Source organism: Hetaerina americana, unplaced genomic scaffold (assembly GCF_022747635.1).
Source record: "Hetaerina americana unplaced genomic scaffold, ioHetAmer1.1.p SCAF_1, whole genome shotgun sequence".
Taxonomy (NCBI): domain Eukaryota; kingdom Metazoa; phylum Arthropoda; class Insecta; order Odonata; family Calopterygidae; genus Hetaerina; species Hetaerina americana.
In genome coordinates this window covers 78,240,787-78,258,034 of record NW_027286069.1, presented here as the reverse complement: position 1 = coordinate 78,258,034, position 17,248 = coordinate 78,240,787, and positions in this window count along the sequence as shown.

Below are 17,248 nucleotides of genomic sequence, written 5' to 3'. Positions count from 1 at the left end.
GAGGGAGACCGTCGCGCCCGAGTGTGGTCGGGCATGGAGAGGAGGAACAAGGGATGGATGAAGGTTTGTGGAACCGGGGGAGTGAAGTAGAGGCGGCGGTAAGTAAGACTTCATGAGAGGGTGGCGAATTTCGTAGGGGGAGTGAGGAGGGTGGGTGATCGTGGAACCAAAGGGAAGTAGGGGGGTTTTGGTTGGAGCATGGAGGGAGGTATGGGTGGAATAGAGGTGATAGAGAGAGAGAATGAGGGTGCGTGCAGTGGGGCGGGTTGTGGAGGAGCAAAGGGGTCGGAGAGGGAGAGAAAGGTGCGCTCTTTCTCTACCCCACTCGCTCTGAGAGCTTTCGCTGCGCGGAATAACAAGCAGGCGTTTATGGAAGAAGGCAAAATGGAACGATGGGATGGGTGGATGGGGAGAGGTTAGGTGGGTTGGCACCCAGAGAGGAGTAGAGCAGGGGTTGGACGGGGGAGCATGAATGGTTTTTTTCGCGGGGACGTGGGTGGGGGGCGTGGGGTAGCTTGAGGGAGGGGACGGCTGGAGGGAGTTTTGGGATGGCGGAGAATAGCGTAAGAGAAGCAGCGGGCTGTGGAGAAGGAAATGGAGGTGTTAGGGGAAAGGTGAGCGAGGGAGAGTGAGTGAGGGTGGGTGGGTGAAGGATCGGGGGAATGTTCGGAAATAAAAGGGGGCGATCGAGAGGTGGACGGAATGGGGAGAAGGTGGGGGTGGTTGCTTGCGGCCGTAGTGCCGGGTGTGGGATGGAAATCGATGGGAGAGGAGGAACTTAATATCTGGCGAAATTGGGACCACGTACCATCTACCTTCGCGCTCTTGCGACCGGAATATCCTTGGAAAGAGGGTGAGCGAGCGCTATCATATTCATGTGACCAGCCGTGCAAGAGGCTGCGATTGATAAGGGGAATCGCGGAAGGTGCGTAGGAGGGTCGCGTTTGAATCACTAGAAAGAGAAATATCTACGTGCCTCGCCTGGAAGACTTAAGTGTTTTACAGGGTGCAGTTGGATTAGTTTTTTCTCTCGTCCAGCAAGACGGAGTGAGTAACCGTGGAGTTAACTAGTATTCCGCCATACTTGTTCTTGCATACTCGTGTCTAATAATCTTTCTCGCGTTTATTGGCGCGATATATATCTCGGGTTTATTGTATTTCAAGTGCGCCATTTTCGTCAGTTTCATTGATTTTCCTTCAGGCTTATATCGAGATACTAATCCAAGAATAATGTAATATATTCATATGTTTTTTAATTGTCCATACACATCATGTCGTTTAAAGGCTGTTTACGGTGACGATGCTGTTGATAGGTCTACTGCGAATCGATGGGTAGTAAAATGTCATGGTTGTGAGCGAGAAAAAGTTAAAAAGACAACCATCCGCAAAAAAACTTCTTTTGACTGTGTTTTGAGATGCTGACCGAGTTTATGTGACCGGTTTTCTGGAACGAGGGACAACGGTAAATTCTTCTCAGCATACACAGACTCTAAAACACTTCCAACGTTGAGCTTGTCGTGTTAAAGGCAGCCTGGCGCCAATAAACTTGCAACACGACAACGATCGTCCAAACACTTCGCGCGCAGCTGGAGAGGCTCTGAGAAACCTGAAATTCGAACAGATTCCACATCCTCCTTATTCCCCCGATCTTGTGCGGTGCGATATTTATTTTTTTTCCACAACTCAAGAGACACCTCAAGGGTAATCATTACACCTTGGACGATGAAGTGAAGGCAGCTGTCAAGTCCTGGCCGCCATGGTGAGAGGGGAGAATGATCTGCAAAGCCAATGTGACCACAGGGCTCATCAGAACGACGCAGCGATTAGTACTCCTGCCGTCGTACGGTCAATTAATATTTATGCAGCAAAAGAGGTGGACAATCAGCCTGTGTTGCGTGGGATAAAGGAGGTACACCAGATGACAACGGTTCTGATATTATTCCAAGAAGTGTAAAATAAACTGGACAGATAAAAAAAGACCAAATGACATTATTGTACGTCAGTATGTTAGTGAAAACATTACTCTTTTTTCAGTATTTTAGTAAAGTTTTATGTGATGAAAAAAATTATTCGATTCAAGAGAAGTGGTAAGAGATATTTTCATAAATTGACTTCTATAAATGAATTCGTTGATATAAACTGAAGTTCTTCAGGCTGCCTATTCTCAACACTTTTCTGAATTATAAAAATTCGAATTTTGGTAGCGTGAAAATTATATCTTCTAAAATTTATAACTTTAAGTACTGCCAGAGGCAAAGTTATGGCATATAAATGAAATACTAAAAATTTTTCTCTCACGACTTTGACTGCTGACATTTCTTAAATAAATATTCTGAGTGCTGAAGGAGCCACTTCGTATTTGAGATAGCGCTAAGCAACGATGACCCTTGTACTCTCATGCCCATTGATTCAAGGAGAATATTCTGAAACCAATCCAGGAACTTAAGCTGTACATTGATTCGTTTTCAGTTATAGACCATTGAGCTTCTGATTCATTAGTCATCCACATGAATGCATGTGGATACATTTGTGTTGGCCCAAGAACTGGAAAAACACTACGTGAAAGTAATCGTTGTTGTTTTACAGAGAAAAGAAAATTTACCATTTGGCTATGCTGGTGTACACTAACGCCGAATATATTTGTGAGACCCAGCGATAAACTCTCCAAAGTCGGAAGAGGAGCCGGAAAGATACAGACATAGATAATTAGGAGGCAGGCGCCTAGTTTTTTTTTCACTTTCTTATTTTACGAAACGTAATTGAAACGCTGGTCGAGAAGGAAAGGGGAGTCCTGCCAAAGTATCAATTTTCGTAATACTCATTAATGTTTTGAAAGTCAACTCATGCTTGCCCTCTTCTCTTGTACATATGCTATATTATACTATTTCTCACTTATCGGAAAAGATAAAGATCGGTTTCATCTCTTATTAAGGCAGTGAACCTCACGTCAAATAGACCATAAGAAATTGGGGTTTCGGGTGTCATACCTATAGAAGACTGGAACATTCGTCGCGTTCCCTTCTTTCTTTTTTTTATCAGTCTGAGTTAATTTTATTTACCCTCTGTCACATATATCAGCGTTTCTCAAATTAATAGTCCGTCCTACAATATGTTGTCCGTTTTCAAGCCATTAATTGGCAGTACTATTTATGGTATCTTAAGCATGCCAATATCTTCAGATGTGTAAAATGCGTATTTTAAATGTCCATTTCTGAAAACTTGCAAATACCTCGTTATCGCTATTAGTTTTTCCAACCCGTGACTGTTCAATTATTTTTTATGCAATACATTGATTGCTTTAAACCCTTATATTAAAAGGTAATCTTTGTATCATTTTTTCTTTTTCGGTACCTACCTTTAAGACAAGCACTAACTTTAGTTGGAATCTTTCGCCATAGTATACATTACCAATTATTTAAAATAGTGTTCATGGTATATTCATATTTTTAGTAAGAACTTCTTATAAAAATTTATAAAATTGTATATTCATTCAGATGTAGTAAAATTAGGCGGCCAATTTATAATATTAGCACTATTATAATTATCACTATACTTTCTGTAAAGCTGTAGATATGCAATGCCTTCCCTAATTTGTAGTTCACGGTTTGCAAAATTTACAGCTTACATTATGATATCCTATTGGAACCAATTACTCAATGAATCTTTCGATTCACTCTAACGTTTTTATTGATATTAAATGTTTGTTCGTTAAAGTAGAGTGTATATTGAAAACAAAATTTGTTTTTGTTTTGTTCATTGATTCCATCGGAGTAAGAATTTTAATTTAAATTTAATTGCAACTGCTTAAACATAATATTGTTTACAGCATTTAAAATTATCGCTGAATGTGGTGAGTAAGTGATTAAATGAGTCGAATGACTAAGTTAAAAGAATGAGTTAAATGAGTGAATTGGGTAGAATTAATGAATGAATTGCATAATGGAGGATAGATTGGAGGGATAAGAGACATCCGCAACATGTCACAGTCATCTCAGGTGCGAGTAGTGGATGGAGATTCGGGATAGGCAGTGTTAAGAAGAGGAGTAAGACAGGGGAGTCCATTCTCTCCCCATTGAATCTCGGAAAATTCTTTCTCTCAGACGTGAATTTATCAGTAAATGGCTGATAGTTTTGAATTAATATTGCAGCTCATGACCGAAGGTATTACTTTGAATCATTGCTACAAAAAACTCAGCTTATGAATAAAGAAGATTTCCTAAAACATTTTACAAATAATTGGTTGAATATCAACTTCTTTAAATTATTGGCATATGTAGCTTATTTGAGACAAAGAAATTCAATCATCTTTCACTCGTGTAATGGCTTATTTCTAGAGGCTAACTCCACAAATAAGGATTTTATCCAACCTCATGCTTAATTCGTTTTCCATATACATCTTTAGACATATACATCTTAGTCTTCCAACAAATTTTTCTATCGTTTCTTTTTTCCTTTGATTAAACCTTTCATTATCTGGTCTTTCTTTTCTTTCTCCATTTAGTTGTTAAGTATCCAATACGTTTCTTGCAGCATTTTGTGAAGTACGCGATGGTACATAACTGCGGGACGCCGGTTGATGACTTGTAAATTAGGGCATAAGGGGGATTAGTTTGAGCTACCGACGTGGAAAGAAAGCCTTTCCTTATTTGGTTCGCGTTAATGCGCTTGTAGCAAGAATGTAGTGTGTGTCTTATCCTCTGCCGGTTGGAACTAAAAGCGGATATCATAGGCTCAGCGCAATGATTACGTCATGGATGAGTAAAAACTCTGCAAACAATTGATAGAATCGCATTATTTTGGCGTTAAAACCCAAGTCCTTTCCTCGAGAAATGTTGAGGATGGATTTAAATGTTGGAATATCGTCTGAAATTTCGCTTTGCGTGGTAAACCAAGCAAACCGAGAACACCCAAAAGGATTTTACTCATGGTCTTGCCCTTGCGATCATCGTCAACTTCGCCAATCTCTGCAGTGGCGTTGAAGTGCTTGGAAATTTGGCAATGGAAGAAATAGCGGAAGATATTTATTAAAGAGATATTTAATATGTCTTATAGTAAATTGGTTAATAAAAATTTAATTTTCATTGTGTATTCAATCAAATTAAATTTGTTCAAATAATTTGTTAAGATTTTCCACGGCCGGTTTTGTTGAGAGGAGATTTATTAATGAGATTTTGTTGCGAGGAATAAATCGCTCTTAAAGCATTAGAGCGAATGAGAATGCAATCCGAGACGAGACCTCAGAGACATGCCTAGTTGAACTGGGGCACGGCTTTTAAAGCGCCGCTATTGGCTCTTGATTCAAAGGTTTCAGACTCCGTTTTGAGTAGGTTTTTAGGCTAAATTTTAAGGGAGATAAGTCAAATCGTACCGAGATGTACAACGCCGTTATCAATTTTTTAATCTATACAGTGATGCATTTCCTAAGATTATTCTTGCTAGGAGGTTCCTAAAATCAAATTAAAAATAAATTTTCCTAAGGTTTTGGATATTTATTGGGCATCGTTCAACTTCATAGTTGACCGAGTCACTGATGTTCCGTTTTAAAAATGTTTACTTATTCTTCAGTTCTACATTTTAAAAAACTTCGCACAACTTTGAAAAGCTTTAATATGAAGTAAACCTAATCCATCATTACTCCTTTTGTTGTCTTAGATGGACAGTCTTTCTTTTCTTTGTTATTTCTTCCTTCATTTTTTGTGCAGAGGGTTTGTTAATAATGACAGTTCAAGTTGTATATACCGATATAGAGCTTAAGAACCGCGAGTTTTTTTAAGATGTGTAAATTACTTGAATATTGACCGTTTATAGGATAGTATATATCTTATATTTAAAATTTATGATTAGTATTATGAATGCTAAAAAATTAATTAACATATTCTAGATATCTTAGACGATATTTTTCTATAATGAAATGGAATATCAACTGAACTCAACTATTTCATTCGGCCTGCGAGATTTTGACAATTTTTACTGTATTCCGAGAGCAATCTTTGTTATAGATGAGAAAATTTAGGTAAGGATTTTGTTTCAACTCTTCCGTTTTGATAATAATAGACAGATTTTAACAGTAAAATGATTATTATATTAACTGTAGGCACCACTTGTGTATGAATATTAAAATATGTCCAATGATGTAGAGAATTTTATAGAATAGAGAAGCTTTCAATATCTCTCATCCTCGATAAAAGATTCCTCTTCAGTTTATTACACTGGTGAAGCTAAACCGCAAAACGATGTTGCATTTAAATAATCTCTTTTTAATCCGAGCTGCGTTTTCACCAAATAACATAAAAGTTTCTATGCACTAAAGTGCAGTTTTCAATTCTTCAGATATCCCGAGTAAAATATTCCATTCGCGTTGATGAAATTTTAATTTAACAAATATTGCCATTCACCAAGATTGATTTACTGGTTATTTTTTAAATTCATGTGCACATTCGGTACGTGCTCACATTTTATTTGAAAATGTAAACAGTCACGCTCGATTGGGTGCGGTGCGTAATTCATTGGCCGTCAAGGCATTCCCTTTTATATTTCAATAGCACTTGACCAAAATAAAGCAGTAAGCCCGAGCAAATGATAGTTACGGCAAAGCAAAGGGCGCCTAAAAATGCAGACAAGAGAGATAGGTGTATTACGCATATTTAAAGCATTTAATGCACCTGAATTCTCTCCACCCAACCGGGTGTTAAAGTAAATGTAACTTTTGCATCGCATTGAATTTTTTCCTGGGTATTTATGATTTCCGGTGTCATAAGTTTAAGCTTTTTCCGAAGGGGTTGGTAATAGTTGTTCTTCAAATTTCAAGTGTTGATTGCTATATAATTGTAAACACGTGCATGTGTCTTTTGAAGCTCATCAGGATATTCCGTAGCTATGTTCATGTATATTTTTTTATAATTCCAAGAAACTGCGGGAGATGTCACAACAGTAACTTCTAACGGGGTCATCCGCTAATATGCATTTCAATGTAACAATTTCACAATGTAAAAATCATTCATATTGACCGAGATTCGAACTCGGATCCCTCGATGTCCGGCCGAGTGCTTTAGCAAGTTAAGCCATCGAAGCGTCCTCTTAAACTTTGAAATTTTGGGGCTTTTAAAGGAGCAAGATGTTGTAACGAAATACCGTACATACGTCACAGGCATTCGTATTCTTACGCAACGGGACACATTCCACGAGGTTAAATCCAACTTTAAACACTTAGGCCGTTTATACCTTAGACAAATTCCAAGAAACTGCGGGAGATTTCGTAACAGTAACAGCGGAGTTATCCGCCAATATTCATTTCAATGCAACAGTTTCAAAGTGTAAAATCATTCGCCTTACCCGGGATCCGAACCCGGATCCCTCGATGTCCGGAGATCGAGGTATCTGGGTTCGAATCCCGGGTAAGGCGAATGATTTTACACTTTGAAATTGTTGCATTTTTAAAAAAATTTCAATATTATTATTTGAAAGTGCTCCAGGAGATGGATCAAGTCTGTTCACGCTTCAAGCCCTATTGTGAAACGGATAGCATATAATATTGTTAGATAATATTAAATTAAGAGCATGATACAAATATTTCATAATAGTGTAAATATATTTTACAGATCTTCTTTGAATCTCAGTGTTTACTCAGTGTGACTGAGGAAAAGGTGTTGTGAAGTTAATCCTTGTTGGGTTAAAAACTTGCACTAATTCACATGCTTTCCCGGAGATTTGATTAATGCTCCAGGAGAGCAAGTTATAATGAAGTCAAACAATGGGAAGAGAAAGTATAGAAGGAAATGTGGCCATGAATATTAAAAATACGTTTTTATACTTAGTCTTTGTAATTCATAAAACAATCGGAAGTTGAAAAAAATTATCTTGGATCGAGAATCTCGACGTTACCTAATTGGCTGGGCGTTGTTACGTTACAAGTCATGCAAAATAAAACTATAAATTCAATATATTAATCCCGAAGACTAATTCAAATTCTTCGTTAGGCTTAGAGAATTTAGAATAAACTCTGTTTAACTGAGATCCACATAGGAGTTTATGTAAACGGATCACAGTAAGTTTTCGTTTTTATTTCGGTGTTAACGGGGAATCTGGGAATTCAAGCAACTCCTTTCAAAGCTCTTCCAAAGCAATAATACAGGGTTCGTCCGGAAAATAAGTGTACTGAGCTCAGGAAAAAAATGTATTACACTTTTACATATCTTAAGTTAATATTCCTCAAAATAGGACCCTTGTGAGTCGATACACTTGTTCCAGCGGCGTTCCCATTCCTGGAACGCTCCCGCGAAGGCATCATCGGGAACCTCTTGAAGACTCGTCGTCGACCTCTTCTCTGCCCTCCACGAACATCTTGTGCCACCGAAAGATCATGTTTCTGGACATGGCTGACTCCCCGTAAGCCTGGTTAATCATACCGACAGTTTCGGTAGACGATTTCCCAAGCTTTACCGCAAATTTGATGGAATAACGCTGCTCCAAAAACTTCGGCATCGCGTTCCGTGACGTGGGTCGAAGCGTGGAGGTTCGCGTTAACAGAGCTCCTCACTACGCCACAGCTCAGAGCCGACTGCCTTTTTCAGCGTCGCTTGCCAACATACCCCCCTCCAATCGCAACCCGTCAGAGCGGTGCTGGGCGCGCCTGGAGCGGCGCGCCCAGCCCAGGAGTCAGTACACTTATTTTCCGGACGAACCCTGTATGCAATGCAGGGGACTACGTTACTTTCAAATGTTCTAGATCTTCTGCTCATTGTCTGAAGATATGTAAGTCAGTACATAGATGGTCATATGAGGTGTGGAATTTCCCACAAACGTTTTTCATGCAATGTAGCTTTTTCTTTTTAATCGCTGTCACTAGGGTATAATGTAATGCATCATAAAATCTTACAACTGTGTCGATTTTTATTAAAATCAATAAAAAATCGAAATTCGAAATTGTATAAGAAAGATGTAAACATGTATTCATTCTCAATTTTACCTCATAGTTTCTTATTTTAAATGTAATTTAAGTTCCACAACATAATGCACAATACCCGCAGGCCGAGTGCTCCTCCGCATTCTTATTATTTAATATTTTGGAATTGAAAATTAATAATTTTACTGTAAAATCAAATAATTTGTAAAAAACAATGAAGTAATTTTCGTCGAATATCTATATGTAGGGTGTAACAGTGTTAGTCACAAATATATTATGAAAATATAAATATGTAGGGTGTAACAGTGTTAGTCACAAATATAATATGAAAAGACTCAAAATACACTGGAAAGTTTATAGACGATAAATGGTGATTTAGCTTCCTGATAATCATTAATTAAGGGTATAGAAATGAAAAATGCCCGGGGGAGTATAAGATCAAAAAGCATCGGAGGATGTAATATGAAATGAAAGAAAGGAATACAATGGATGCTATGATCATGAAATGTCCCGACTTCGTAGGAGCAAAGGGAAAAAAGTTTTAAAAAGGAATTAAAATAGCTCTTATGAGAATAAGTATGACATCTCGCTCGTGATGGTCATATGGGAAAAATTAAATGGAAAATGCGAGGTATGTACTCTTAAAGGAATAATCTAGGAATTAAGAGGAGTACTAGCTACCAATTTTCAGAATGAAGAGTCGAGAAAATCGGGAGTCGAAGAGTGGATCTTCACTGATCTGATGAACCGGGTTCATTTTACCACCTTTTCCGTTCGTTCGCCAGGGAGATGGCGGGGAGGAACAAAGGATACTCACCGATCCACCCCGCGCCTACGCTCGACACTGGCCGAGTGGGCACGCCTGGGTGGGGAGTCACTCAAAAGAGCATTTGCTCATCGTCATCGAGGGGGGTTGAAACTTGGTGTCCGGAAAGGGAGGGAGGGTACGCCGTGTCCGGTGGAGGGAGAGAGGGATGGAGGACGGCGCGCGAGGGAAACAAATAGTCTGCGTGGGAGGAAGTTGGAGGGGGTTGGAGAGATAACGGGACAGGAAAAAAATGCGGCGCCGCGGCGAATCGCAATATGCCGGCCGACGCGAGATATTAATAAGTGGAGTAGTTTCGGCGGGGGCGGGAAGGGGGAAGGAGGAGGAGGAGGGGACGCACCCCAGCACCGCCGCTGTCTCATTTCCCGCTATCTAAAAACCCCCCTTCGTAGTCCCCCGACGCCACCTCCTCCACCCCCTCCTCTCACCCACCCCGTCCTCTTTCCAGTGTCCAATCTCCGCCGCGACACGCACTTTACGCAGACATTTAACGACGTTTACGATGATAGAGTGAGTCTCTCTTGCCCTCCTTCCATCCCTCTCGTCCTCACACCCTCCCCCGTGGCATGGCACCGTTTTAAGGCCCCGGTCATTCCGAGTTACGGCCGTTTCCGGAGAGGCGAAATGGCCAAACCGGACGGACCATCCAGGGAGGCGGGGGTGTGCGGTGAGCTGGGAGCGGGAACGGGAGTGGTATGGGAATGGCGGGAGGGAGGAGAGACTTTCGCGGACAAAAGAGGAGGAAGAGGTGGACGGTGAAGGGAGAGGAGATCTCCGAGAAAAATGTGTTTGTAGGGGGCAGGTGAAGGACTCTCCTCTCCCCCAACTTCTACATCTCCCCTTCCACCAGGAAAAGAAGGGCGGGGAGGAGAGGGGAGAGTAAGGGGAAAAGTTATAAGGGTTCATCCCTCAGGGGGCCAGGCGTCCCCAGAAAATGTGACGTAAACGCTTACTTTTAATAGCACGGCGATTAATCAGTTGCGGCGGTGCGAGGGGTGTTGGGGCACGCACCCCTTTGAAAGGTTTTCACCCCCTTCGCTCCCTTACTCCCACCTCTTACGTCTCCTTCCCCCTCCCTTTCGAACCAATAGCTCCTCCTTTGTTATCGCTCCGCGTGTATTAATCTGTTGCGCGTAGGATGACACCCTCGTAACATGGCTGTGAAAACGTTGGTCCCTTTTCGTCCGACGATGATTCCATTTTTCTGGGAGTGGTCGGGGCGGACCCCGGAAAATTCTTTCCATTCAATAGCGATTTAAAAGTCTTTGCTCAAGGAATATACTAGTTTCGTCAATAGCTTTCATCTATCGGTTAGTTATTCATTACCATTATAATAATTTTTTCAGCTTTCTCTGGTACTTGAGCAAGTTTATTGAAAGACCCGAAAGGGTCCTAATTATTGTTACCTGGGCCTATTGAGAGGCGTAAATGGAGCCAGGTCATCTTTATGGGTTCGATGATAAAATCTAGGCGTTATTGGCGGTAAAATAAGTTTTCGCCGATTGGCTTTGGGGAACTTGAGATGCATCAAAGGGCCAATCTGATGCATTATAATCTATGTCTTGTCTGCTTCGGAGTTAAACTTTGACGATTATTTCCCGATGATTCGTAGCCCAATGTAACAAAATCGTGCGATGCTTTCGAGGACACTTTTCACATCGGCGGGCTCCGAAATGCATTTCCTAAGGTCTGAGAAAATGGTAAGTTTGTTTTGATGAGCAACTGACGGTAGTGTGACGGTAGAGGTAGTATTACTTTGAACAACGATTACAAGTTAATGGTTTATATTTTCATATTATTTATAATTAGAGTTTACTAAAGTCAAACTTTATTTATTTTACATGCTTACCCTTCTACAGCATTGATAAAATGAATACAACCTGTACCATGCTCGTATTTGATATACTCTAATATATGCGAACTTCATTAATTCAGTGCGGAATTACATTGAATTGCATTTCACATCATGTTTATGAAACTCAGCCAGGAAACGTTTTTAAAATTGAAAGTCTATAATAGCCTTTCACATAGCTATCTAGGTTTTTATTAAACAAGTAATCAAGAAAGAAGAAAAAATTGACATGAGAAAATATTGCGTGACTTATTTTCGTTTGCTTAAAAAAAGGTACGTTATGGGCATGTAAAAAAATCACCTAGGGCACAAAAATGCAGGTGTATAAGCGTATGAATTGATAAAATGCGCTTCATACTAAATGACTTCTATGAAAATTTACCGAAACAATGGGAACGTTTCCATGCAAAATGAAATATGCTCTGAAGTTGGAGTGAATTTTAAAGATTAATAGGTGGATGACATTAACCTGAAATACGAGAGAGGATGCTCACTGATTCTATACCCATTCTAGCGTTATAGTAACAGTGTTCTCGATACCATTCGTGTTGAAACCATCTTTGTTTTAAACTATAACTTCAGTGAAGGGGCTTGATCAAACAATACTCGTAACGGGATGTCCGCCGTGGCGACGACGCATATTAGGTAGTAGGTGGGACAAAATGACCCCTTAGGCAGAACACAACCCGGCGTCATAGGCGGCGGAATGGTGAAGCAGCTGACAAGCGAATGCATATCTCTCTGCCCTGACGTCATGCATGAAACATTCCAAATGCCTTCCGCTTCTCTTTTGGAAAACATTTTTGGAGAAAAAAATTTAAAGGAGTTCAAGCAACGACTCAAGTGCAAATGTTATGCAGAACGTTACGCTGGCAACTGGAATGTTCAGCCCTCTCGCTAACCCTCCGATACGGTTTTTCGATATTTTAAGGCACCTGTGAAGACTTCTCCCCCTGGTTCTTCCATTTTCGGTAGTTTCCTTACTGTAAGGTAGTTAGTATCGCCATCATTTACACTGAAGGAAATTTTTGACGAAATATTTTTCCCCTTTTTTTTTGGTTTTTTGGAGAGTTTTATTTTTTGCGTTGCCAGCCGTCGTAAGGAGTATTTATAGTATGTGCCAGAGTGCGTAGAATGATTCACGGAAAAGTAAATGATTTTAATAGCGAGAGGGAAAAAATCGTAGGAGAGTATCAGGCAGCTATTATTTTCACAGTTTTCGATATTTTTCCAACATTCATTTTTTCTGTGTTTTTACGTTTCTTACCTTTTATATGACATACCATTCGCAACTCCAGTCAAAGTAGACGCGGAGCACTGTGAATAAACGTTCAATGCGAGAAAATGTGACGCGTCATTCGTCAAAGTGTCCACTCCTCCCCACCAATCTCTGTGTACCAAAATGTTAGACGCTTACATTTTACATTCAAAATCAATGGTCACCCCTCGCGTCTTTCAGGACAGGACGAAATGGCTGGGCTGATAGTTCATACTCCCTCCTTCTCCCTTCCACACCCTCCCTCTCCCAACATTCCCATGTGATATGCAGGCGGATACTCCCTTGGAGTAGAGGAGGAGTGAGGTCAAAGCGTCGGAGGGGAAGTAGTCGAATGACTCCCGGGTGACAATCGAGTGATTTTGGACGAATCCATGGTGACACGGCGGAGGTGTCACGGTGCGGGGAGCTCATCCCTCAATGGGGATTGTGAGAACAGGGGAGGAAGTGAGAGGGGGCGAGTGGGGGGTGGGTGGATGCAGAGAGGAGCCTGATCTGCTAACATCTTCACACCCCTTCCCATTCCTCTTCTCGGGCGTAGTTCCTCCTCATTTCCCCCCTCCCTCTCCCCATTCGCAACAAACGCCCCTCGCACTTTTTCCCGTCCCCACGCTTGCCGTCCGTGTTATCGCGAGGCGGAGAGGGAGATAAAAATGTGTTCGCGCCGCCTCTCATTGTTTCCATTGTGCATTTTTGTATCCCTAAGTCACATCTTCATTAAAGAATCCCCTAAGCTAATCTGCAGTTGGTGGGCGTGGGTGGAGGAAAAAGGAGAGACGAGAGAGAGAGAGATCCTTCTTTAACTCCTCTTTAACGCGACGCACATTGGAGAAAGGGTGAGGATGACGGGTAGAATTCGGGGGGCGGTGAGGGGTAGGAGAGACGAAGGGGTTTGGGAGCCCTGGAGTTGGATATAGAATGGCTGGGTGGGGGAGAGGGCGGGTGGTACGTCCCTGATAAAAGGGACGTAGGACGCGGAAGTATTATCACGCCGTTCATTAGTCGGTCGCTATTGTGAATTGGGAACCCAAAGAGTGAATGCGCGCGCGATTCGTCCGGGCTGATAAGCGCACCCGCTCCTCTCTTCTATGTAGGTCGATGGAAGTGGGAAGATAAGACGGGGGTGGGAGGGGGAGAGAAAGATAGAGAGAGTGTGTGTGTGTGTGAATATAATGCGCGCGTATCAGCGTGAGAGGCTTATGCTCCATATTTCTTTGGGACAGAAAGATATTAACAAATTTTCAGACATTGTTCGCCGATTACAAATGAATTTTTGGCGTGCAAATTTTCCACCTTAAAATGGAAACCGCTGTGGTATCTTGTTGCATTGTGTGACGATGGAAATGGTCCGTTCATCGCGAAGGGTGAAACTTGGCCTCTATTGAGGCTAAATTTTAAGGTCGATGTTCAATGGAGAGTTACATGAATGACTGGCGTTAACCTTGTAGCATTAAATACATTAAGAGGTAATCTAATGAATTAGATAACATACATATCACTTAGGTTTAATTGACCCTCATATGAGTGATGGCAGAAGTTAATGTAAAACTATTTTAGGTAAAGGCGAAAACGGTTTATCCTTCAATTAAATACAAATGGCATTTTTAGGCAGTCCAATGGCTTCAAATGCACGGGGAAGGGAAGGAATGAAGTGAAATTTATGCCATTAATATGCTAAGACATTCGAACTACGTACCCCCATTTCTGAATAAAAAGTAAAAGTAACTTACAAGCTAAATTTTAGTCCTGTACGGATTAGTTGTGCACAACAATCTAATGACCATATCCGTTGTAGTGCATGATTCGTCTTCACTATCATAATATAGTCATATAGGCAATCGAGATTTTTTACTATTTTTTACGAGGTTAAATGCCCTTTTTTGTTTTTTTCAGATTATTGGCAAATTGACATGTAACACTGTGAAATAGGCACTAAATTCAACGTCCCCAGGCAATGTTTTCTAATTGGATGTTATTGAATTTTATTCTGTTTAACCAGCGTGATTGATCGTAGCGCATTTGAAATGTCGTTGATTCGTTTTCGGATCCATTTATAGTATGTTCTAATTCTATTTCAGTAACAAACGGTTGAGCTTCGAATATTTAGTACTCCTTCCTGTCGGTCGGTCGGTTCATCCTGATTCGTGCCAACATAACATTTCATTTTTTATCTAGACCACTAAGATATGGCCTCACAAATTTCGGAATGTTCAACTATAGAAGGAATAATGTTCAGTTGTAATTCATACTACATTTTTTCTACAGTCCGAGCTGTTAAATAAGTATTAAATTTATGTAATTTATTTACTTCGCCCACTTGAAAATCTGCAGACGGTTCAGGTGAAATGGTTTCGTGACTTGTACTCAAAATATTGTTATGTGATAGTATATTATTCTTGCCTAAAGTGTCATACGTATCCACAAATTCTTGATTAGATGGCGTAAATTTTACTCACCAACCTTATTGTGACCAAAATATTTTATATTCCATTCGCTTCAAATATCTGACCTAACTAACTGAATGATCCGGTAATCCTTTTCAAAATCGTGAAATATTTATTGCTATCTTTAATTTAATAGATATTCATTTTAACCTAATCATTTCAAGAATATCCCATATTTTATATTTTCGGAATGCCACCTAAGTTCTTTCCCATGGCTCTTTTCTTTTTTTAATTCCATATTCCCTCTTCTTCGCGTGTGCTTTTCACTTTCCGCAGTCTTTACGGTACATATTTCCGCATGGTTACTAATATGTACTTTGTTTTTGATGTGATGAAGTGTTATCACCTTTTACTTAGCGTAGCTCTCATCGCGTTTCATATCTCTAGGTCACTCACCGGCTAGGTGAGTGGCCTAGAGATATGAAACGCGATTATGATTCGGCAGTCGGGGAAGTAAATGCGCATCACACTGAACGATGTCACCATGGAAACATATTTTTGTCAGCAATAATGACCCACCCCTGCCAACGCATCAACTATCAGGGTGATGTCCCTCGGGCTAGACTGCGGATATAGGTAAAATATAAGAAGCAATACTGATATTGAAAGTTAATGGAAATACCCAAGGAAAATAAATAGCCCGCAAACCGTCGATGGGCGGAGGTAGCCCTAACTTCTTACTCTCTTGAATATTCATTCGTATATCCTGGCGGTGTTGGGAATCGAGAAATGTGGTAGAATACCGCATTGGAACCAGTTGTTATCTTAACATATTGTATAAAATTTTAGGTGCCGGAAGATCATACCCTGCCTGATCTAAAAATACATTATTTTTATGAAATACGCAAAATCGTTTTGCATTCATTTAAAAAATATCCCGGAATGTTGAAATCCATCTATTTTGGGTATCTATGGGAATCGTGCGCCTGAAATTTTACCTTTAAAGGCAAAAAATAAATATTCTCTGTAGTAGCAGGTGGCAACTCAAGAAGCCTTTCAGCGATTTGGGGCTGCCGCATGATTAATATATTCAATAATGTGGGATTTTAGCGGACCATTTTTTGGTCATTACTATGGATTATTCAGCAATTTCTGTTCATGATTGTACTCCAGTGTATAGAAACACAAGAAATTATGTTACATTACATACGTGGGTCGTTCAATCACTCCTAGTGAACTTATGTGGATTAAATTCGAGCATGGAAGTTTCCGAAGAAGTCAAATACCAAAATCGTTACTTTCACGAACTTTTAGGAGTTTCGATGGCAAAAATTAAAAAAAAATTCCAATATATACGAAGGATATTGGAAAAGTAAGAGCCGATGGCTTATATGTAAATATTGGTCGTTCAGAACAAAGTTCTACGCATGCAGTACCGAGCATTCATTGTCTCCGAAGGCATTGAAGTTATTGTATTGATCCAGTAGTCATTTGCCGGTTGGTGAATGCAGATAACAATGTCCGCGGAAATATTTGTTCTTGCCGGTTGCAAATTAGGTGCCTTGGTTCGATTTATGTGGGAAAAGGGATCATCGAGTTTTGCCTAGTTCATGGACCTATATATAATAATTAGTGAAGGATTTGACAATGTTTTCGAGAATTTCAAAAATGGCCGTACATGTGTTCATGAAGATAGGAGTAGCAAGCCCGATTTGATCGACAGTGAACGATTAGTGCTCTAGGTAATTAATTTCATCTTCCTAAGCGGAAATTTAAAATTCCTCTACCTGTTTCGGAAAACTCGGCCGACCAACGCTAAGAGGAAAGAATATTGAGTGTACAAGTGAGTCCCGACCTTGCATCAAGCGACTATTTCCTCTAATTGCACTTAAAACAGTGGCTTTTGGCACAACGGTTTGAATCGAAGAGGAGAAACTCGGCCGCCGCCGTTGTCATGTGGTTCAATACCCAAGCGGCGAACTTCTATGCTGAGGAATCAATGAAGCTG